General features: G+C 42.2%; 1 long non-coding RNA gene across 1 annotated transcript; it reads left to right on the forward strand.

Annotated features, from left to right (window-relative positions):
- Positions 1-28: 28 nt before the first annotated feature.
- LOC112669660 (uncharacterized) lies at positions 29-21,439 on the forward strand. The gene is made up of 3 exons (XR_003142429.3): positions 29-494; positions 20,354-20,504; positions 20,685-21,439. It is a non-coding gene; the product is annotated as an uncharacterized LOC112669660 (long non-coding RNA).
- The last annotated feature ends 4,270 nt before the right edge of the window (positions 21,440-25,709 follow it).

Genomic DNA, 25,709 nt, shown 5'->3' on the forward strand with positions numbered 1-25,709 from the left:
TTTTCCAGGCTTTTACCCCTGGCCCCTCCTCTTCAGCTGGCCTCTGGGTCTCATCTCCTACATCTGCTCCAGGGGCCTTCATCCCTTTCCAATGTCCAACCTTTCTTTCACAGGAAGTGAGCCTTCTCATACTTTCCTGAGAACATTCACAAATGTCCCCCATCCTATATTCTTTAACCTGAGCTTCACTTCTCTCCTTCCTTTCACGGTCAAGGATTTGTTTCTATGAAAAGTTGGCCTCCATTTGCTGTCTTCATGTCCTTATGGACCTTTCCTCCCACCAAGATCTGGTTTCATCTCATTTCTTCACTGGCCAGTAGCATCCATGACTCCTGCATCCTGACTTCACTTTGGGGTACAGAAAACAGTTCTGTGAGGGTGTCCTCTAGCTCACTGCCCAAGCATCCACATGCTGAGATGAGTAGGGAGTGAGTCTCTTCTCTTGGCTAGCTTTGCCTTCTGTGTCCTGGAGGCCCTGCTGCCCACTAATACAGGTAAGTTCTTCTTTGGCCACAAGCCATGACTCTGTACCCAGGGGCCTCCATGAGGAAAACCCTGGACACTCTCTGGAGTTGGTAGCTGAGCTATCTGGTTGTGGGGCTCCCTCTCTGGTACCTTTCCAGGCTTCCTTGTCTCTTTTGGTTTGGACCTGGCAAAGGAGTTCCTGGACAGGAGTGAGAGCTCCCATATTATAGTTCTTCCCTGAGCGGGGGAAGAAGGGCTTCCAAGCTTCCAGCATCTGCCACTTCAACCATTCAAAGGCATTTTTTCCAAAAGACCTGTGATGCCATCAGTGTCCCGTGGCCCACCTTTGTTACCCTCATGGGCATATTACCTCAGGGCCCTTTCTACCTTTCCCACCATGAGGAAAAACTTGGTTAGAGCCATTTAGTTCCACTCCTGCAAATTACTAGGGACAAAGGAATGGGAACGGGGTGCCCTTCCTTCCCATCGGGCCTTTTGGCTCCTTGTGCCAAGTTACTCATTCTCTTTTCAGCAACCCTCACACTCTTGTTAATCTTATGGAGGGTGTCCCTTTGCAGTCTGTGGTTATTTCAACATGGATCCCTTTCCATCCTCATCATCCTTAGCTGATGTAGCTTGGCTTCTTTTTATTTAATTAGTTAATTAATTAATTAATTAATTGGTTTTATGTAAATTCAAGTTAGTTAACATATAATGTATTTTTAATTTCAGGGTAGAATTTAATGATTTTTCAGTTGCATACAATACCCAGTGCTCATTATATCAAGTGCCCTCCTTAATGCCCAACACCCAGTTACCCTGTCCCCCTACCCTCCATTAGATGCTTTCTCCTGAATGATTTCTCTCTCCACCTTTCCCTCTCTGCCTTCTCTGAAGACTTCTCTCCCTCTACTTATTCCTTACATGTTGGTGCTGTCCTTTGCTCCATCCTCATGCTCTTCTTCTTCTAGGCCACATATTCTTTTTAAAAATTCTATTATGATAGCACAAGATCTACTCTCAATATATTTTTAAGTGTACAACACAGTCTTGTTAACTATAAGCAGTCTGTTGTACAGCTGGTCTCTAGAACTTACCCGTCTTGTATAACTGAAATATTATGCCCATTGATGAGCAACTCTCCATACTCCTCTCTTTCAAGCCCCCACAACCACCATTCTACACTGACTCTATGAGGGTGACTACTTTAGATGTCTCAAATAAGTAGAATCATATGGTATTTGCCATTTTGTGAGTGGCTTATTTCACTCAGCATAATGTCCTTAACGTTCACAGGTCACATATTCTTGAGGGATTTTTTTTTCCAGTCACATGACTTCAATATCCATCCATAGCAAATAACTTCCAAATTTATGCAATGGGTGTGTCCATTCTCCTCTATCTCCAGCTTGGGGTGTGCTGATGTGCTATCTCTACCCAGAGAAAGCATGACTGGAAAGGTGTGCTACTTGTTAGGTTTGTGGGGGTGGACATGTTGCTGGTGGGAATCCTGATGCAGTGGTTTGAGGGGTAAGTCTCTGAGGCTAGGCCTACTTGGTAGAAGCTGTGCCTGCCTGTAGTCCTGAAGGCCAGCCACTGTGCCTGGATACTCTGATGCTCTTCCTTGACTTCTCTCCCAAGTAACATTGGACTGGGGCTCCACATCCCAGACCCAAAGCCCCTTCACATCTCCTTTCCCACCCCTCTCAATCTTCTTCTTACGGTTGCAGCTCTCTTTGTGGCACCAGAAACTCAAATGGGCTTAGACCAAATGAGATTTTATTGTTACACATAACTAAAATGCCTTGGGGGATGTTTAAGATAAAGCTAAAGTTACTCCAATATGTATTCATTCTCAGGATCTTCCCTGAGATTTCCTTTACCACCCCCTTCATTAAAATACACTTTTCACTCCCCTCACCTGTCTAACTCTCACAGATTTTTGCAAAACCCAGCCTGCATGTTAGGTCTTCTGGAAAGTCTCTCAGATCCTTCTTCTCCAGGCTGGTTAAATGTCCCTTCAACTGCTCAAGCCAGCAACATGTGGGCAATGCCTGACTGCTTCTCCCTCTGTTTCTTCCCAGACACTCCAAGCTTTACCAACTTTATCTTCTAAATATTTATTGAGTTCCTTCTCTTCTCTTCATCCCCATTGCTACTACCCAAGGATAGCCCCCATCAATTCTTGCCCCCACTTCCTTCACCCATTCTCCCTACTATTGCCAGAATAAGCAAACAAACAAATCTGATTATGGGCTGGAAATTGGCAAGGAGGAACTTGCTAAGGCAATCATAATGTTCTGCATCTTGTTTTTGGGGTGGGTTACTTTGTCATATATCTTCACTTAAGATTTTTATTCTATTTTATGTAAATTTATATCTTCTCCTTTCTCTACACATGCAAATACACACATAAAATCAGACTATGTCAGTTTCTTGTTTCAAAACTTTTAGTGGTTGCTCTTAGAGTAAGCCGCAAAGCCTTCAAAGCCCTATAATGATCTGGATCCTTCTTCCTTGTCCAGCCCATCCTGGCAGCTCTGCACACTTGTCTCTGGGCTTCATCCATCTGTACTTTTCCAGTGTAGGGCCTAGATGGTGGATGGCACTCAGTAACTGTTCACTGGTTGAATAACTGGAGACATCACGAGGTGATATTGACAGGAGGAAAATAGGTTATGGACCTACCTATGCACTTGACTCATTGTGGCCATACTCAGTGTTCTTTAGTTAAACATGGCTTTCTTAGATCTCCCCTGAGATCCAAACAAAAGCCACAGAGTCTGGCACTCTTAAACTTAATGGTATTTATCGTTTGTGGAATGAATATGTGTATGTCAGCTCATTTATCTTAAAGGTCTGTTTGGTTATAAGAATGATTTCATATACTTATCAAGCAATGCTAAAGAGTGTTTTCAGTTAGTAAATAATGAAAGGTACATTTCAGGAGCTTTAACTATCTCTTTTAACCCTTGCAATTATTCCATCGGATAGACATAATAATGATCATTCCCGTTTGGCATATAAGGAAACTGAAGCTTAGAGAGATTAAATATCTTGAAAAACTAGTATTGAAACCCTAATCTGAGTGCCTGAGTGGCTCAGTGGTTGAGAGTCTGCCTTCAACTCAAGGTGTGATCCTGGGGTCCAGGACCAAGTCCCCCATTGGGATCCCTGCAAGGAGCCTGCTTCTCCCTCTGCCTATGTCTCAGCCTCTCTTTCCCTGTGTCTCTCATGAATAAATAATCTTTTTTTTTTTTTTAAAGAAAGAAACCCTAACCTTAACACTTGGTCATGCTAATTACTATCGCAGGATTCAAGAGTTTTCTAGATAATATCTAGACATTTGGGTTCACAGACTCCAGTTAGTGCTCAAATAGAGTTTATATAACTTCTCACTTCAGGCTACAATATACACTATAACCTGGAGATTTCAAATACCTTTGAATGATTCAGGGAAGATCTGACCATTATTTTTATTTTTATCCTTTATCATCATCAACAACTTTTTTTGTAGCAGTCACCATGTTACATGTTAGATCCTCAGACCTTATTCATATTATAACTGGAAGTTTGTATCCTTTTACCAACCTCTCCTTATTTCTATTTCCTCAACCCTAGCCCCTGGCAACCAACAACTTTTAAACTCTTTGTTTCTATGAGTTTGACTTTTTTCTCTCTTTTTAAGATTCCAGATATAAGTGAGATCATACAGTATCTGTCTTTCTGTGTCTGGCTTTTTTCACTTAGCATAATGCCCTCCAATTTCTCCATGTTGTCATAAATAGCAGAATTTACTTCTTTCTTAGTGTTGAATAATATTTCATTATACATACACACACACACACACCATGTTTTCTTTATCAATTCATCCATCAATAGACACTTAAGTTGCTTCTATGCCTTGGCTATTGTGAATAATGCTGCAATGAATATGGAGGTGCATATATCTCTTTCATATCCTGTTTTATTTCCTTTGAGTAAATACCCAGAAGTGAAATTGCTGGATCATATGGTAGTTGTATTTTTTTTAAGATTTTGTTTATTTATTCATGAGAGACACAGAGAGGCAGAGGCAAAGGAAGAGGGAGAAGCAGGCTCCCCATGGGACTCAATCTCAGGACCCCAGGGTCATGACCTGAGCTAAAGGCAACGTTCAACTGCTGAGCCACCTAGGTGCCCCAGTAGTTCTATTTTTAATTATTTGGGGAACCTCCATATTCCATAATATTGATCAACATTGTTTTTATCACCTTTATCATCATACTAAGACATGATGGCAGATATTCAAAATACAAAAAGGTATACAGTAAGGCAATATTTAAAAATATTTAATATTACATATTTAAATTAAAATTTTAAATGTTTTAAATATTTAATATTTAAAAATATTTCATCTGGAAGGGAACACAAAGATATTCTTGTCTATGGCCTTAAAATTCCAGATAATGGATAGAGGCCCAGAGCAAAGGGAACATCATTGGTTAGGTATAGGACTCCAGACTGGAACTCAAGCCTCTGACCACATAGTGCCATTTAATCTACATCATATTACCTATCTGTGATGGTTAGTTTTATGTATCAATTTGACTGGACCCTAGTATCCAGTTATTTAATCAAACACTAAGCTAGGTGTTGCTGTGAAGGTATTTTGTAGGTATGATTGACAGCTATAATCAGATGACTTTAAGTAAAGGAGATTTCTCTTTATATTGTTGGTGGAGCTCTTCCAGTCAACTGAAGTTCTAGAGAGAAAAATGGAAGTTTCTTGAAAAAGAAGAAATTCTGCTTCAAGACTGCAGCATCAACTCCTATCTGAGTTTCTAGGCTGTCAACTTGTCCTATAGATTTTGGACTAATACACTGTAATCACATAAGCCAATTCCTTAAAAAATCTCATAATATCTATCATCTATCTATCTATCATCATCTTCTTCTTCATCATCATCATCATCTGTCAATCATCTATCAATTTACCTACTATCATCATTATCAACTATTTATAATCATCATCTATCTATCTCTTCTCTTGGTTCTGTTTCTTTGGAGAACCTTGACTGATAATGTACCCTAACGGAACTTACATGGCACACATAAATTTTGTTCACATATATACAGCATAGGCACTTTAAAGAAAATACATAAAGTTAAAAATTTTTCTAAAAAATGCAATCTACCTACTAAGAATATATAGGGTAAGGTGAAAGCAGTCTAATAGGATAGTTGATAGATTAGTTATGAGCTGCTGGTTTGTGGTGTCAAGAGAACTCGAATTTCTTCAGTAGAGATACAGAGAATGCTGGTTGTTCCCTAATACTTATCCTCCCTATTTGCATTACTAACAGAATTCTCATGTTTGGGGGAAGGGACAGCACTATGTTCAGCTAAAAGCTTCATATCTTAGACTCTTTCAGCTAGAGCTGACCATATGATAAAGTTTTTCCCCAATAAGATATAAGCAGAAGTTTCTAGCTGGTATATCATAGAAGGGTTTTAAGAGAAGCATATGCACCTGGAACACACATTTTTTTTGGTCTTTTTCTCCTTTATTCTTCTTGCCTAGAGCATAGATGCCATGGCTGAAACCTCAGAAGCATCTTGGACCATAAAAAAAAAAGGCTAATCAAACCAACACCATCAGTTACCTGCTTCTAGACTATTCTTTGGATGACAAAACCAAACCTGTTGGTGTTTAACCCACTGTAATTAAGTGGCTGGTATTCACAGTTCTAGTAATTCCTCCTGAGGCCGACCACTGTACCAGGAGTGGGATGTTGCAATTAACAATCTAATATTTGAAAGTGACTGAATTAAGAAAGTATGTCGAGAGATAGTAATATATCAGATATCACAGAATAAAAGCTACATGATATATTTGAACGCATTTAAAACTGTCACCTACTGTATCTTGAAATGTATACCACATGCCAACCATAGGTATGGCATCAGAGAATATGGTAAGAAAAATCCAGACTTATGGCAGCAAAATCAGAGATATAAATTCAGGCTGAAGTAGGACAATCTAAAAGCAGAAATGAATAAAAATACTGATTTTCTTAGGGATATACCCTTTGCCTACAGTCTACCATCTATGTTTGCTGAGAGCATTGCAATATTTTTACTTATGTATCTATTAAATATGATGTTTTAAAATAATGGCAAAATATGTGTAAGAAAGTTTAGCACTTAAATAATTTTCAAGCATACAGTTCAGTGACATTAAGTGCATTCACATTGTCATGCAACCATCAGCACCATCCATCTCCAGAACTTTTTCATTTTCCCATACTGGAATACTATATTCAGCAAACAATAACTCCCCATTCTCTTCTCCCCCAAAAGCCCTGACAGCCACCATTCTACTTTCTGTCTGTATGAATTCAACTACTCTCGCTACTCATATTGAAGTTATACAGTATCTGTCCTTTTGTGACAGGTTAATTTCATGTAATGTCCTCAAAGTTCATCCATGTTGTAACCTGTGTCAGAATTTCATTTTTAAGGTAGAATAATATTCCATTGTATGGATAGATGACATTTTGTTTACTGATGGACACTTGGGTTGTTTCCACCTTTTGGCTTTTTCAGAATAATGCTGTGAACATGAGTGTCCAAAGAGATCACTGTAATTTGAAGTCTTACGGGATTAAAAAAACCAACTACTTCTATACTTCAAACTGAATAATTTATAAATAGTGGCTTGAAAATGACAGCCACAGTAAGAAAAGACTGCTGTGCCATGAGGCAAAGGCAATGATCACTTAGTAAAGATAGGATTAAACCTTCCAAATGGAAATTATTGTTAGAGATTACCTCAAGTCAGTAGTACTATTTTATGGGCTAAGGTATTACGCAGTGGCCCACAGAAAAAGGCAAGCAGCTCTAAAAATTAAGTCTAGATAGGATCTTTGGTTCTGTGGGTTGTTTGCACATGGAATCAACAGAAACAATTAGAACCAAAGTTAGCTAAGTTTTTAATATTACCATTGAAAGCCTAATCTTACCTGAAACATTTCATGACTAAAACTAACTATACCTCCAAACCCAAACAAGTAAGAGGTAAGCTTTAATGGCTGAGAATTTCCAAGAAAAGTCATCCTTCCAAACACCATTCTGAGATGGAGCTTGGAGAATAATGGATAAGAAAAGGTTCCCAGAAGGGAGAGCAATGAGGAAAATACTTCAGGGAGATTCTTTCAGAGGTTGAAGCAACTGGCCAGAAATATAGTCCATGGCCAAGACCAAGAGTCCACACTGGTTCTGTTCCAGAGTACTCCAGAATTGTTATGGATCAATGAATGCTGTGGGTTTCCCATTATTGTCTTTTGTTTGTGGGAGTTTTAAAGACAGTTATCTTCCTTTTCTGTCATTGCATATGGAGGATGCTGGGGCAGACTCTTTGACTTTTAGTTTTTAGAACTTTGGACTATAGTGACCACATTTAGACATGATAGAAAAGAGAACATCACCCTTAGTGGGCATGAATATGAATACGAAGAATGATATTTATGGATGATGGGTAGCTCAGGGGGTGGATCCTGACAGATACACTTTGTGGTCCGTCCAGTATTTATTCTCTCTTAGTCCTATGAATAGGACTCCAATTCTTCCAAGGGAGGAATGTACACAACCGAAAAATATTTCCCTGTCTCCTTTGCAGATTGGACTGATTATGTGACATAGTCCCTGGATAGGTTTTCTGGGCTTTGGAAAGCCCATTCACCCTTTATCTCCTTCTTTCTTCCAATTGGGAATGTAGAGATGATCACTGGAGCACTAGCAGTCATGTTGCAAGCACGTGAGTGAGAACTCCATCCTGGGGTCCCTGATGATAGCCAAGGCTACTGAACCAGTGACTGATTACTGAACTCTGGACGTTTTATGATATGAGAGGAAAAAACCCACCCGCTTTTTAAGTCACTATTATTTGGGTTTAGAGTTGTGTGTATCTATACTCAATCTCTCAGTGCTGCAGAAACTAATTTCTGAGGTCCAACCTGGGTCAAACCAGGTCATGAGATGGATCAGGCAATGGCGGTTTCTTGTTCACAGAAATAAAGTGATTTGCCAGAACCAGGAAGTGGGGGCGTTTAGGTTGCAGGATATCTCCTCTGGTCACCAATGTGCGTTGCACGTCCTACTTCCTGTCAGGGCCCTGAGAAAGGGACAGTCATCAGTCATCTTGGGAGACTTTTCCAGGGCTGGGGGGGTGGTGGGGTGGGCAGGAAGTCTGTTCATTAACATAAAAGGAGCTCCATTACAGACAAATTTTTATGAGAAGTCAAGGGTCTACCCTGTTGTAGACACTACTCAGAAGGTAAATTTAGGCTTTGTGAGCATGCAACCTGTTAGGCCTTAGCTTCCCTGGGAAAGGACCCCTGCAAGTGGGATGGGGGAAGTACACAGCAAAGAAAGGCCATTTTTAGGACATAATAAACCTCAGCATATTTCTAAGCAATCATTCATTCATTCACTCAAAAAATGTTTATGAAGAGTGTATCCATTCTGCTACAAGTGTGAGATACAGAGATAACCTATAAAAATCTTCTATGATGTGGCCCTTGTTCCTAGCACTGACTTGGAGCATGCTCTTTCTTGGAGATTTTGAACCTTTTCTTGCTTCTGTCCAGAAGGCTCTTCTCCCAGGTACCTGTTTGGCCAGCTCTTTCCACTCAGGATGTGACTACACGTCACATCCTCAGAGATGCTTTCTTCTCACTCTCTGTACCCTCATCCTGCTTTATTTTCCTTCACAGCACTTATTACCACCTACCATATATTTATTTGCTATTTGTTTGTATTTTGTTGTATTTGCTGTCCCACTAGAATGTAATGTCCATGAAAGGAAGGTCTTTGCTTTGCTCACTGCAGGGACCATGTGCCTACAACAGTGTCTGAGAAGACATTTCATACATATTAATTGAATGAATAAACACAGGCCTTGTCCCCAAGATGCTTGCAGTCTAGGAGAGAAGCAGATCAAATCACAAAGAGTGCTAAGTGTAAGGACAGAGCACTCAGGAGGCTGGGGGGAAGAGAGGAAGGACACCCAGTCCAGACAGGAATGGATGCCTGGAGAAAAGGACTCTGTGGAGACAGAGAGGACTAATGGGGGACTGAGGGTCAGGGCAGAGAAAGAGTATGGTGTCTAGTAGATTAGCTATGTGAAGCAGGCTGGTGAGCCCTTCTTCCCCTAAGTCAGGAGAAGTGGGTGGATGATAAAACAAACACAAATACCATATGAATTCACTCAAATGTGGGATTTAAGAGAAGGAAAGGAAAAATAAAATAAGACAAAAATAGGGAGGCAATTCATAAGAGACTTAATTCTAGGAAACAAACAGAGGATTGCTGCAGGAGAAGTGGGTGGGGGATGGGGTAACTGGGTGATGGGCATGGTAAGGTGAGAGTATAGGGTCATGATGGAAATTGACAAAGGTCTAACTTCAATGTAGGAAAGAGAAATGTGGAAGTTAGCCTTAGGGCCAGGGGAGAGATCATTTTGGGGAGAGATTTTTTTAGAATAACTTAATGGGCTTCTTTGGTTGTGCCAAGATGGCTCTCAGGGAATACTGGGGCAGAGGGCAGAAGGCTACATAAATGGCTCTGCAAAAGAAGTGGATAGGACTTTTAGTATTCAACCTCAAAAAGTGGGGTCCTATTGGCAATGAAGAAAGTAGTCATGGCAGTTAAGTAGACAATCAACCTCACCTGCCCCAACAACAAAGCCTTTCTGCCTGAGGATAATAAAATATTTGCTGGGGAAAAAGAAGGGGCAGGGCCTTGGATGTAGAAGAGGTGAGGAATCTGGGGACTCTAAAGAGGACCTTGAAGAAGAGGGTACAACGAAGCAAGCTGGGGCCCAAGGAGAGGGTGTAAGGACCAAGGCCTTTGGCACACAGGGATGTGTCAGAGTCGCTTTAAAGTGTCCTCCCTCCTGACATTACCCTACGTGCCCTTCTTTGCCCCCCAAATCACAGACATCTATTATGCACAGTGGTCTGGTTATGAAGAAACACACTTCTGGTTTTTTTGTTTTTTGTTTTTTGTTTTTTTACTTCTCTCCTCATTCCTTTTTTGACACTTCATGCTCTTTCTTATTGCTTTAGTAAAATCATTCCTCTCTGGGCCTATGCTATTGTCCCCCAAAAGTACAGTGTAATGGTTAGACACAAGGAGGCTGATACCAAGCAGCCTGGATCTAAATTCTGGTTCCATCACATACCAGCCAAATGACTTTTGGAAAGTTAACCTCTCCAAGTTTCAGGTTCCCCATTCAAAAAGTGGTATCATAATAATACCTACCTCATAGAGTAGATGAATTGTCATTTATTGAATACCAATGAATGTTGTACACTTTACAAGTACTCAATGAGCCAACACATACCGTCTGAAATTTGTTTTGTGTTCCTTATGTTCTACGTTGGCATGAAGAATCTGGATCAGCCAATGACTATTGTGTTGGACAATGTTCAGACTTATTAAGATTACCTAGGCTAGCCAAGTATGACAGTTAATTTTACGTGTCAGCTTGACTAGGCTAAGGAATGCCCAGATGGCTGGTAAAACATTATTTCTGGAGGTGTCTGTGAAGGTGTTTCTGAAAGAGATTCGCATTCAAAGTGATAGCCTTAGTAAAGCAGATCACCCTCCCTGATGTGGGTAAGTGCCATCCAATCTGTCGAGGGCTCCAAAGAACAAGAAAGTAGAGGACAGGAGAATTTGTTCTTTTTGTTTAAGCTGGGACCTCCATCTTCTCCCGCCACATCAGGGCTCCTGGTTCTCCGGCCTTCTGGCTGAGATTGGAACTACACCACCAGCTCGCCTGGCTCTTCAGCTTGCAGATGTGGGACTCCTCAGCCTCCATAGCTGCATGGGCCAATCCTTTATAATCTCTGCACAGCTAGATCTTTCTATATTCTTATTGATTCAGTTTCATTTGAGAAATTTGACTAATACACCTAGCTTTCAAATACAGAGTGATCTCCGTTCTGGAGCCCACATGTATGCGCATCTGATTGGATTGAATCCCACATCTGTCAGCCAGAGGCAAGCCTTGAGTGATTTTGTTTGCAGAACTGATCAGTCATATTGATATTGAATGTACATTGCCTAAGTTGTTGCCCCTTTATGGCGATGGGCTCTCAGTCCCAATCGTTTCTGCAGGTGGCTCTTTCACCTCCTTAAATTCCAGTAAGGAAGCCACCAAGTTTTAGGTCACGTAGTTCATTCTGCCTCCAGGCAACCCTGCACCTAAACGTGAATATTCTTTTTTTTTTTTAATTAGAGATTTTATTTATTTATTTGAGAGAGAGAGAGAGAGAGAGACTCTCTGTTGAGCAGGGAGCCTGATGTGGGACCTAATCCTGGGACCCTGGGATCATGACCTGAGCCAAAGGCAGACGCTTACCTGACTAAGCCATCCAGGCACTCCCTAAATGTGAATGTTCTAAGAAAAAATAGTTTTCTTCCCTCAGAAAGGGTGGATTTGATAATTCCAGGCTTCAATAGTTGCCTAGAAGTGTTGTCAACATAAAGCCAAAATGATCAATTCAGTCTCAAATGAGTAAGTGGGATCCCTCAAGATTGGTAGAGAAAACAACTGATGGATGGGTTTACTCACCAGTCAGTTCTTTAAAGTCTTCACATATCTAATTCCTACCTCCTGCAATAACACCCTATTTCCTTTTCTGATTTATTCAGGTAGATGGGAACCAGCCTGACACAGGGCTTGAGCTTCCATGGAGCACCCCCCTGCCATCACAGGCTGCTGGAGGCCCACGCTGGTGGCTGGAATCAGGCAGGAGCCCCTGGTGCTGGGAGGACTCCCCTGAAAGCCCATGGGGGCTGTGTTTAACAGTCTTGAAGAGTGTACCCTTGGGCAGAGAGCCAGGAACAATCTGTGTAACTCACTAAGCTAATTATTCTCTCTGCAGATGGTGTCCCCCACTAATCCTCTCTCGGTTTGTCATAATCCAGTTCTGTTCTGAGGAGAGCTGCTGGGTGTCTGGCTTTCGTGCAAAAGGGCTGTCTGCTTAAGCGAGGAGATAGGGTAGCTGCTCTGTGGGACGGGGGTTCTGGCCTCTCAAGTCAAGGAGAGTGGCTGCAAGGACTGTCCAGAAGAAGGCCACCAGCCCTGTGGCCCCAGGAGGTTGAACCAGCTTCAGAGAGTGGGGCAAGCATCTAAACTGGCCTGACACTCCTCTGCTGGTCATTTTCCTGGGGCTCAGAGGGCTCAGAAGAGCTGGCCATGCCCTTTTGCTTTGCAGAGAACGGTGAGTCTGTAGGTCTGTATCCTTTGGGGTCAGCCATCCCTGGGGTAGAGTATCTTGTTTCTGGGAAGTCATAGCCAACAGGGAGGCGTTTCAGCCTGAGACTCTGGGAGGGACGTCTTGAGCAGGATACCTGTGGTGATGCAAGATTGGGTCTCTTTCCCCAGCCTGCTGGGTTGTCTGGTGGTAGGTCATGTTTAAACACGGTGCTGCTGAGATTCAGGTTCCTGCTCGTTGATTTACAGGATGTTAATATTATAGCCTGTCTGGTTCTCCCACCTGTCCCGGGAGAGGGAACAATGCAGTCACTGAAGCCAGAGAGGGAGAAATCCCTCCTGAGGACCCTCCCTCAGGCTCTTAGAGTGGGGGGGGAGGGGCTGCCCCTCCACTCCTGCACGGTGAGGATAGCCCATGGTGGGATGGTTCAGGGATCACACTTGCTTCTCAGATAATCAAGGCTTTAAGAAAAAGCTATAAAGAGCCCGGATGAATATAAAGATTGGCAGGGAAAGGGGTTGGGAGTCCCTAAGAATTACCTCATTGCATTTTCTCTGCTGGTTTCAGGATTAGCATCACTGTGTCCATTCCTACAGAAGAAAGTGGGGCATAGAGAGATTAAATTATGGGCAGCCCCAAAGTCAAACCCAGTTTCTACCTCCTTGTTGCTCTTTTTACTGTCATCGCTGGGTGAGACAGATGCTATCTTCTGGTCCCTGTTTACTGACAAAGAGACTGAGACTTGAGGTAGCTGGATATTTTGCAGAGGGCACACAGCCGGTGAGGGCAGACTCTTGACCAAGTACAGTGTGACTGCTACTAATTGCCTCTGTGCCTCAGTTCTGCATCTTCCCACAGGGCTCCACCCTAGTGCTGACTCATCCCCTACTTGGAGGAGGAAGTCCACTCGATAGTATGGGGAAGGGGGTGTAAATCACTGTCTCTCAGTTGTGTAACCATGGAGGAGGCATGGGAAGGCATGTGGGCCCTTCCCATAGCCCAGAAGTGCACCTCAGACAGTGAGAATATTGAATATCCTCTGTGAGGGGTGATTCCTAGAGAAGTATAACCCACATCAGTCTGTATTTACTCTCTTAGATATATAAACATCATCCAGAAATCCTCTTATTATGGTGACCTCAGATGGGTCTGCTTTCCTTATCTAAGCTTGGGGTAAAGAGGAGAGCTGGTTGCCATTTCCAGTACCTATGTGCTTAAATGTATGTTTGTGTATTTTTGTGTGGGTATACATGCCTATATGTGTGTGTCTATGTGTGTAAAAGTATGTATATGTAAATGTGCATGCCTGTAAGGTGTGCATATGTGAATGGGTATTTCTTTGTGCATGTGTATGCATCTTGGTACGTGTGTGTGTGTGTGTGTGTGTGTGTGTGTGTGTGTATGCTGCTGCAGGAGACTTGGAGATGCGGAGAGACCACTGGACTAACAGTTACAATGCCTAGACCTGCTCTGGATGGCTGCCTGGTACTTCTGCTCTTTGGGTCTTGGTTTTCCAGGTGGAAAGCAAGCAGGATGGGGTAGAGGAGCCATCTCTTCTTTACAGGGTGATAGCCTACACACGCAGTGTTCCGCAGCTTTCTCAGCTCCAAGTTAAATAACCCCAGTCCCTATAACCTTTCCCTGTAAAGCACATTTTCCAATCCTTTAATCAACTTGGTTATTTTTCTCTGAACTCCCTCCAAGATACCTATGTCATTGGATAAGTATGTCGTATAAATTAGTCAGTAAATCAATCTGTCAACAATATCTCTTAAGCAACCACCCTGTGGCTTGCAGGAGGTGCCGGGCTGATACAATCCAACCACACAGGAACAAAAAGAGTTTTCACTGTGGCTCAGACCAAGGGTTCATTTGTCCAGCAGTGGCCTGAGGCACTGTGGACATGTTGGGAGGATATCGTTTCTTCTAATACCATCATCTTTGAAGATCAGGGCCGTGCCTCAACATCAATATCTGAAAATGTTTTAAGTAAACATTTAAGGGCACCTGCTCTGTTTAGAGCTCTGTGCTAGGCACCTTGAGGGTTATGAAAATGAGTGTGATGCTGTCCAGGACCACTGGGAGGAAAGTCAGGTGCACAAGGTAGAGAGCAGGGTGGGTATGGAAGCAAAGAGGGATAGGTGTGTCCTAAGTGAGGACCTAGCCAACCTCAAGATTGCAGATAGGACATCGGTGTTCTATGTGAGATGATTTGAAAGCTTTTCTCCCAGATGCAGCATGATCAATAATAAAGTGAAGTAGCCAAAAGAATTCTGAATTTGGAGCAAACCAGACCTTTATTTGAGTAATGATTATAACCTTCATTAGCTGAGTGAACCTCAGGCAAGTTAGTTAAGGTTTCTGAGTCTCAGATTCTTTACATGGCAGGATAATACCAACAAAGAAGGATTGTTTGAGCTTAGACAACATCACATTTGTAAAGTGTTTGGTGCATGGTAGGTGATTGGTATTATAATCTCTCTTCCCCTCACAACTCATTAAGGATCAGTTTCTTGAAAGTCTTCAGCTCTTCCGAATGGATATATATTGCTGGTCATACCACTAGTTAAGTTTCTAAGTTCTGTAAGTTGATTATATGATGTGTACAATAGTATCATCTCTGCTTATTGATTCTAAAATAATTTTATTCAAGGTTGGAGGGCAATATTTTATTTATAGTATAGCATATGCTTCATGACTTTATAGCTTGAGATCAACAGCTATGGTCTCATCTTCTATTGTTGTGGTTGGGGGTACATATTCTTTTTTCAGTTAGCATCAACTTTTTGTATGAGGAAGAGCACTTGGCCCTTGACTGAGACCCCTGGCTAACCTGGCAGGGTAACTTTGGGCAAGCCACTGAAAAGACAGCTGTGGTACAAAGCAAATGCTTCTCAAATGTGAGTGTGCATCAGAATCACCTGGAGGTCTTAGTAAACACCAATTGCTGGGCTCCATCCCAGAGTTTCTGATTCAATGAGTCTGGGTGGAACCTGATAATTTGCATTTCTAAGATATTCCCTGGGGACACTGAGTCTGTGGGTCCAGGGTCTTCACTATGAGAACCCCTGATATAGGAACTACAGCTTTGGAACTTGATGGAGTTTGGCCAAGTGAGTTGACCTTTCTGAGCCTGCTTCTTTATTTATAAACTTCTACCTTGCAGATTAGATTTAAAGATAATAATTAGAAAAATTATGATGAGCAAAGCACTTTATAAACTATAAAACACAATATAACTATTAATGGCTTAATATTTCCCATCAGCTTTAGCTTACTCACCTGTAAAATGAGGATAATAATAGTAATTTTTATGAAGATGAAGTGAAATGACTGATATAAAAGCAACCTGTGAAATTATAAAGAAATATGGAGTCTTGTTTTTATAACTTTCTTAAGTTTCAAATTCCTTATCTGTGATATGAAAAGTTGGCCAGTGGGTTCATCTTATGTACCAATCTTGGTCATGTAGTAGCTCATTATTCTACATGTGGATAATGCAACCTTCTAGTTAATACCTGGCTGCTGCTGTCCTGTGTCCTGTTGGCTCCTTTGGTCAAAGCTACATGTTGGGCCACTGTTACATTAGATGCTTCTGGCTACAAGAAACAGAATACTAGCTAAAAGTGGTTGTTTCATCTCACAAGAAGTCCAGAGGCAGGGTGATTTCAGGGTTGATTAACTCAATGGCTTGACCAAGTTAAGACTCAGGGATTCTTTTGGCCTTCTCTTCATGGTCACATGGTGGTTGTAGCAGTGCCAAAGATCACATCCACATATGAAAACAATCAGAAGCAGAAAGAGATGAATCCTTCACTTGCATCCCTGTTCATGTAAAAAAAAAAAATTCTTAGAAGGCTCTTATTGGCCAGGGTTGTATTGCATGCCCTATGATGAGAAATGGAATTGCCGGATTGGTTTAGACTAGTTAATATTCAACTGCCATGGCTGGAAGAGGCTCATGGAACATGTGGTCACTGGATCAGGCCCTCTGTCAGCAAGTGAGAAAGTCACCAAGTGAGAAGGGGGCGGGGGAGGGTGGGTGGAGACCAGCAAAGTCCCTTTCTTTCTTTCTTTTTCTTTCTTTCTTTCTTTCTTTCTTTCTTTCTTTCTTTCTTTCTTTCTTTCTTTCTTTCTTTCTTTCTTTCTTTCTTTAACTTGCACATCTCCCCACAGCGTTACGAAGTTTTCCTGTAGCTGGGGTCGCAGCTGGAAGGGGCCCCCAGCACAATCCTGAAACGAGAAACTGAGCTCCCTGGGAGTCAGGGGGAGGAACTCAGCTCCCTGTCTTGGCAGTGAGGTTACTGGTCTGGAAGGTCAGGGAAAGACCACAGCCTTGTGGACTCAGTTGCCACAGAATCTTTCCTAGACAAAGTGCTTGACCCTGAGAATTCAAAAATCAGCACCACAACATTACTACTGTATGTGGCATTTTCTCCTGAATCTAGCATAGTGCTAGTGGCTAGAGGATGTGCCTGACAAATACCTAAGTGCCTAAGAAAGACACTTTAATTGCCACAATTAAAATAGTTTGGTCAGCAGTGGGTTTGGGGAGAATGAATGCTTTTATAGTGGAATAGAAATATTTTGCTGGCATTCTGAGAAAGTCAGGTCTGTGGATTTAAAAAATCTAATTCTTCTTCCTCTGTCAGAGCTTTGTGAATCCATTGGAATGGTTGGATACAGGGGTTTTCTGAGGGAAGGGCAGACTCCCACCAAGGTTCTATTCTAAGGCACAGGCTCATGTCTTGGCCCAGGGATGGCCACACAGCTCTGAAAGGAAGCAAAGTAGGGAGGGGAGGGGATGGCCACAGCCCTCACTGCTCTGGCTCCTCATATCTATGGGTGGATGCCCTTGTTTCTGAAGCTCTCCATTTAACTCCTATTAAGTATTGTGGGAAAGCTATGAGGCTGATATCCCCAGGGGAGTCTCTACAGGAGATATTTGCAGGATTGAAGAGGATAAACACTGAGAAGGAAGATTGTGTCCAATTCCCCTGTGTGTGTGGTATCTGTCCATGCCCAGCAAAAATGATTTCTCTAAATGAGTTCCTACCTAGAACTCTAGCACAAGAGTTGGATAATGGCAAAGCCAAATGGACCTTATTGCTCTGTTTTGAAGGTCTCATTTTACTGGCAAAGACAAGGAGGTCACTTCAAATAAGACAAAGAGCCCAGAGCTTTGCATGTCAGGGTCCATGCGTGTCCCATTGTTCCATGTTGTTCCATGTGATTTATTTTAAAAGCTTGGAGATATGTATCCGATCCATCCAGGAGTAAGATGTTGTGACTACTAGATTTCAGAGCTGTGGTTCTCAAATCTGTTTGTGGTGAAACTGCCTGAAACATTTAAAAAACACAGCCCCTAGAGGAGGAAGGCTGGAGACTTACGTTGAAAAACAATTAGCAACTAGCAATTAAATCGGTTACTATCAAAAGAAGAGGAAATAGCAAGGGTTGGTGAGGATGTGGAGAAACTGGAATCCTTGTGCACTGTTGGTAGAAATGCAAAATGATGTAGCCACTGTAGAAAACAGCATGGCGGTTCCTCAAAAAATTAAACATAAGATTACTGTACAATCCAGCAATTCCACATTTGGGTATATACCCAGAGTGATTGAAGTCAGAGTTTTGAACACCCATGTTTATAGCAGCATCATCCACTATACCCAAAGGATGGAACAACTCAAGTATATATAAATGGGTGAAAGCATAATGAAAATGTTATATATATATATATATATATATATATATATATATATATATATAGAAATTCTGTATTCCGTACTGAACAACATGGATGATGAATCTTGAGGATGTTGTGCTAAGAGTAAAATACGCTAGCCACAAAAGGACAAATACTGTATGGTTTCACTTATATTAGATTCCTAGAGGAGTCAAATTCATAGAGACAGAAATGGTGGTTCTATCAGAAATGGTAGCATGGTGGCTGCCAGGGTCTGGATAAAGGGGGAATGGAGAGTTAGTGTTTAATGGTGACAACAACTGTTTTGAAAGATGAGGAGTTCTGTAGGTGGATGGTGGTGATGATTGTACAACAATGTAAATGTACTTAATGTCATGGCACAGAACACTTAGAAATGGTTAAAATGGTATACTTTATGTTATGTATACTTTGACACAACTAAAAAGAGCAGTAGCAGCAACAACAATGAAAACACGCTCTCACCCATAACAGATTCGGTTCTTTGGGAAACAGAATCTGAGAGGCAGGTTAGGGTACTGAGGCTTATAAGGTAGTGGCTTGGATCAATCTCCACAGAGGAGAGAGAAGAAACAGGACAGGCAGAAGGAGAAGTGGGCTGCCATGGAGTCTCAGTGGAGACTCAGCCAATTTTGCAGGGAGTTCTGAAAATAGACAGCTCTTTACTGCTGTTCCAACTTGGGGTGAGATGACAAGGCCTTTATAGCTGGGGATGGATCTGTCTTTGGATGTGTGACCCTGGGCAAGGTTGTCTTCTGCTGAAGCAATTCCTAAGGGGGCTGAATGCTGAGGGCTGTCATTTGATAACACATGCAAAGTGCCTATGAGCGTGAGTATAGAATAGTCTTCAACACCCATCCTTGAATCTTCTCCCCAATCTTTGTAGCATTTTCTGAAGAAAGCCTTATCTCCTTGTTTTGTATGTAAGGCATACAGCAGTTAAGTCACTTGCCCAGCCATATAGCTAGTAAGTAGCTGAGCTTATTTAGAACTCCAATCTCCTGGGCAGTCCGGGTGGCCCAGTGGTTCAGCACCGTCTTCAGTCCAGGGCCTGATCCTGGAGACCCCGGGATCGGGGCTCCCTGCATGGAGCCTGTTTCTCCCTCTGCCTGTGTCTCTGCCCCCCTCTCTCTCATGTCTCTCATGAATAAATAAATAAAATCTTAAAAAAAAAAAGAACTCCAACCTCCTGAGTCCAGGGCTCTGTCCACACCTGCCACCTGTAGATGCAGGAAATAGAGGCTCTGCCTTGGATGCTGGACATTAGAAGGGCTGGCCCTGCCACATATCCATTGACACTCATTCCTAGGGGACAAGAAGTCCAGAGGGAGCGGGGGATGTGCCCCACCTGGAGCGTATATTCTTCCCTTCCTTCTTGACCATACACTTGGGTCAATACTCAGGATTCCCTGGAAATTCCTAGGGCCTGTGTCATCTCTTCTCCTAGTCCATGCTCCCAAGGCTCCTAGTAAAGTATGCAAAATCCTTCAATGGCTTGTAAAAAAAAACAAGGTCTTCACATAGCACACAAGAAAAAACCACTCAGAAACCAGTAATGGTATCCGTGGTATCCATGCTTCTGGGTTCAAACCCCGGCTTCCCTTTGCAGCTGCTGCCTGTCTCTAGGCTTTTAAATCTCCAATTTCTCCATTTTCTCCACCACAAAATGGAGATGATAGTGATCAGTCCTATGTGGTGCATGGGGATCAGGTTGGCAAGGTAAGTGACCCATAAATGAGTGCTGGCACTATGAAGTCCTCATCACATCCCAGCAACATTGCTGAGTCTGACTCACCCTTTGCTTCTCCTGACCCAGCCTTATCCTCCTCACCTGTCTCTAGACAAGACTTTAAGCTCTGAGGTGCAGAGATGGCTTCTGTCATGTTCTTTGCAGCGACCCCAACGCCCAGCCTGGGATGCAGTGTGTATCTGCTAATTGACACAATGAAGATGGGGCAAGGTGGACTGCAGGGTGTTGAAAGAATCAAGGTTCTCTGAGCGAGACAAAGTGCAAGCAGGAAGGTGGAGAAAGGCCACATCAGCAGGTATCTCCTGAGTCCACAGTGTGGTATCTGTGTTCACTGGTAACCAAGATAAGAATGTGTCCTCCATCTAGCCTAGTTGTGACATGGGAGCTGTACTCCCTCGCACAATGAGAAACAGTTTGTGGGTTATATCTCTGAGCACTGCCAGAGCCCATCATTTACTGGTGTCTCATTTCACAGTTGGAAACCTGGAGGCCCAGTGAGGAAGCAGAGGCCGAAGGCTCAAGGGCACATCACTGCTTCCCTTCCTGGAGGCCTTCTTTCCTGGCAGGATGTGCCCATCCCAGAATGTGTTAGCAATGATTCTCTAGCCTGGCTGTGCTTCAGAATCACCTGAAGTGATGGCTCATACCCATTCCCCACCCTCAAAGGCTTGGATTCAGTTCTAGGAAGCAGTGTTTGGAAAATCTGGGACTTCAACCAAAACCTCTGGTGGTTTGGATAATTTGTTGTTGAAGACTGATGTTTGGGAACCACTGGTTTGGAGAGATCTTTATAGAGAATAATTTAAGATTTTATTTCTTATATTTGTTTTTTTCATTCCCACAATAATGTAAACATTATAGAAACCCAAGAGATCTGGTGTTACAATAAATGGTCATTAGTACAAAAATCAGTCAAATGGGTTGTTAGTGCTGTATAAGCTAAATGACTGCTTGGCTGAAATTTTCACCTTTATTAGCAACAACATGTATTTATGCAGAGTCGGAGAAAAGTGGTTCTCATTCCTGGGTATACATTAGAATCCCACAAGGAACATTAGGAAAGTGCTGGTTCAGTAGGGATCTCTGAGGTGGGGCTCTAGGTAGAGTCTAACATGCAGCCAGTTTGAGAACCCCTGCTATGGCATTGTCAGAGCTCCTCCTAGTCTCCAGCTTCATGGCATCCTCAGGGCAAGCCTGTGATATAGGCAGGGATTTGTTTTTATTTTATTCATGAAAAAGGATGAAAAGCTGAGGCCCAGAATGCTGAATGAACCAGCCAGAAGCTAGAGAGGGAAAGAGCTGGTTCTTTGTTTAATAGATGCTGTAACCTCACCTTGACCCGGGCAACTCTTAGTAGTCACATTTCTCCGTACAGTTGGAAGAGCAAGGGTGAATCTGACTTGCATGGCCTATGTGCACAGGGGCGATCTGCTGTGGGCTGCCTTTCTCTATAAGCTACAATTTGGGAGAGCCATTGGCTTTCTGTAGAAACATAGACTTTTAGGATGGACAGCTTCTTTATTTTTTAAGAGGTTTTATTTATTTACTCATGAGAGACACACAGAGAGAGGCAGAGACGTAAGACAGAGGGAGAAGCAAGCTCCCTGCAGGGAGCCTGATGCAGAACTCGATCCCAGGACCCTAGCATCATAACCTGAGCCAAAGGCAGGCACTCAACCACTGAGCCACCCAGGTGCCCCTGGATGGCTTCTTTAGGAGCTGCTTTGTCCAGCCTCCTCATTTTTTGGAGAAGAAATCAGAAGTCCAGAGATATGGCATGAGATGAGACCCCTGAGTCCTTATTGCCCCACTGAGATAGCATGTCAGTCATCTGGCCTGTCCTGAGCCCTCCTATAATTCCAGTTGCACAGACCTTGAATTGGAGCTTGGATCCTCCTGGAGGATTTCTTAAGCCAAGGAACAGAGTATAAGCTTTCCTGGAGGTCAGAATTGGGCTGGATGCTCTCAGGACCCCGCATGGCCTTCTCACATCCCAAACTTGTCTCTGGCAATATGCCCCTTGTTGACAGATTCTGAAAGCTTCTGCTACCCTTCTTGACCACCTCCCAATCTCCTCCCACCCATCCTTGGCCACATTTGCCAGAATGACACAGGCTGTACCCAGTTTTATTGCTCGTAAATCAGTTTCTTGTAACATACCAGTTGCTTCCATTCTCTGAATTTCCATGGATCCGTCAACATGTTCCTGAAGCTGGGTGCTTTGCCACACACCACCACCTGCCCAGGTGAGAGGTAGCCGGCAAGCCCCCAGGCAAGAAAGGAGTGTTTTTCCAGCACCCACGTTAGGTTCTTGGCTGAACCAGGATCCTTTCTATCCTGGTGCAGTGACTGGCTTTTCTTTCCTAGGCAGGAAAGACAACATTCTAGCTTTTTCCAGAGTCTTCATTACCTTGTTACCTTGAAAAGAGACAGACTGTTTTTTTCTCCCAAAACATTAACCTGAATGTTTTCCCTTCCTTTCTGAGAAGCCAAGAATGTGTCATGACTGATCCCTGAATCTTTTGGGAAGCACACAACAGACTAACCACCACCCTATGGCAGCAGCTGGATTAGCAACCATCAGAAGAGGAAGAAATACCATCCAGCATCTATAGGGTTCCAGGCATTTTCACATACACGCTCTCATGTAGAACTTGGGGTAGTTTTTAGTTTATTTTTCAAATGAGAAAACTGGAGCTTGGGCTACTAGTTAATTTACTCCAAATTATATAACTAGTAAGTGGGGAAAAACCCAAAATTTGACCATACCTGTGTAACCATAAGCTTCCCTGTGCCTTACTTAAAGCTCTGCATTTAAAAAAAAAAATAGAGAGAGAAATAGGGGCACCTGGGTGGCTCAGTCGATTGGCTGACCAACTCTCAGTTTCAGCTCAGGTTGTGACCTCATGGGTCATGGGATCGAGCCCTACCTCGGACTCTGGCCAGGGAGTTGCTGGAGGATCCTTTGCCTCTGTTCCTCCCCCTATTCATTTGCATGAGTGAACTCTCTAAAATAAAGTTTTAGAGAGAGAGAGAGAGAGAGAGAGAGAGAGAGAGAGAGAGAGAACCTCTGTGACATTCCTCTTCAAAAATATTTTTAAAAGTTGATTATGGTTTTGTTAGAGCCAATGTTCGCCTGCTTATGCCTCCTAAAACACCTCACTTTTTTCTTATCTTTCCCTTGAGTTACTGAGCATCTAGCTCAGGGGACCCTGGGTATATAGACAATTCTTGTGTAGCCAGGATACACCTGGGCTGCCTAGTGGCATTTCACAGTATCTTGGGCAGAATCAGAGAAACTTGTTCTGAAATTTAAAAAATAATTTTCAAAAACCAAATATTTACTAAAACCTTCCTAAGAGGCCTGAAGGGGTCCTTTCACAGCAAAATATCCAACAGAACTTCTCTGTCTTCCCCTCACTGCCCAGATTTTTCTAGTTTTTCCAAAAAATATTTTCTCTCAGGATTTTGCTTTTTTTCTCACTTTCAACTTCCCAGTTATTTTTGTTTTTTCTTAAGCTTCTTGAGAGTCTTCTTTTCTTTTTTTTTTTTTAAGACTTATTTATTTGAGAGAGAGAGAGAGAGAGCAATAGGAAGAAGGAAAGTGAGAATCTCCAGCAGACTCACTGCTGAGTGAGGAGCCCAATGTGGGGCTCAATCCCAAGACCCCAAGATTACGACTTGAGCTGAAATCAAGAGTCGGACACTCAAATAACTCAACCACTCAGGTGCCCTGAGAATTTTCTAATATAAATAAATCAAGGCCTTCTCTGCTTTTTTAATTCTGCACTTACTCTTGCCTCTGAAACACAACTAAGCCCCAGGCCAAGTCGCCTTTCTACTGTGGGGGCGTAGGTATGGTTGGGACTGGATAGGGGGAGCTGAGGAGCTGAGGGATGTGGTGACTTGTATGGTATGCCAATTAGGTTAGATTTGACTACAGGTAATGGAAAATCAAGTTTCAGTGGCTTAATTGAAAAACTCAGAGGCAGTCCAGGGCTGGCATTTCCATGGCCATTGGCATCTAGGCTCCTTCTATCTCTTATCTTTAGTACTGGATTCCATCCTGGTGGCAGAATGGTGCCTGTAGCTCCAGTCATGGCATACACGTTCCAGGCACCTTGAGAAAGGTTTCCTAGAAGCTCCTCCCAATGATTTCTGCTTAAAACTCTTTAGTCATTCACATCTGAAAAGGAATTTGGAAATTTAATTTTATTAATTAGACATATTGTACCCCCTAATATGTAGGATTTGGGGAGTAAGAAGAAAGGAACAGTGGATATTCAGTCTTTGCCACACATGGTAATGATTTTGATCACTCTCAGGACTTTTTAAAAACTCCTTTTTTAAAAATTAAGTCTTTTATTTTGAGGTACTTGTAGATTTGTATGTAGGTGTAAGAAATAATAGAGACCTGTGCCCTTTGCCCAGTTTCCCCTAATGGTAACATCTCATAGTATACTGACACAACATGTCACAAGATGTTGACATTGATACAGTCAAGATATAGACATCTCTTGCACCAGAAGAATCCCTTATTTTGCCTTTTTATAGCTACCCACTTTCCTCCTTAACTCTGGCAACAATTCCTCTGTTCTCCATTTCTATAATTTTGTCATTTCAAGAAAGGTAGATGGATGCAATGAGAGTATGCAACATTTTGCATCACAACTTGTGGTGTGCATCAATAGTTTGTTCCTTTTTCATTGTTGAGTCGTATTCTATGGAATGGATGTACCACCAGCCTGTTTAAGCATTCATTCATTGAAGCATTCTGAGCTGTTTCCAGCCTTACGAATAAAGCTGCCTTGAATACTTATGTACAGGCTTTCGTGTTAAACTATGTTTTCATTTCTTTGGGATAAATGCCCAAGAGTGCAATTCTTGGGTCTTATGGTAGTTGCTTGTTTAGTTTTATTAGAAACTGCTAAACTCTCTTTCAAAGTGGCTGTGATAATTTACATTCCTACCAGCAATGTAGGACTGTAAAATTTTGGCCATTCTGACAGTTAGGTAAAGATTCCTCATGGTGATGTTAACTTCCATTTCCCAATGGCTAATGACTGAACATATTTTCACGTGCTTATTTGCTATCCATGTCTTATCTTTGGTGAAGTGTTTTCTCATGTCTTTTACCCATTTCCTAATTGGATTTTTTGTGTGTTCCCTGTTGAGATTTCTTTATATATGCTACATACCAGTTCTTTGTTGGACTTGTGATTTGCAAATATTTACTCTCATTCTGTCATTTGTCTTTTTATCTACTTGATGGGGGTCTTTGCAGAACAAAAGTTTAAGATTTTGATAAGGCTGAATTTAATCAATTTCTCATGTGTTTGAGTTAAGAACTTTTACATAGGTCCTGAAGATTTTCTCTTATTTTTTTTCCTGAAAGTTTTATTATTTTGTTTTACATTAAAGTCTGTGATTTTGAGTTAATTTTTGTATACAACATGGAGTTTGGGTTGGTATTAACTTTCTTTCTTTCTTTCTTTCTTTC

This window comes from Canis lupus, chromosome 25 (assembly GCF_003254725.2).
Source record: "Canis lupus dingo isolate Sandy chromosome 25, ASM325472v2, whole genome shotgun sequence".
NCBI lineage: Eukaryota > Metazoa > Chordata > Mammalia > Carnivora > Canidae > Canis > Canis lupus.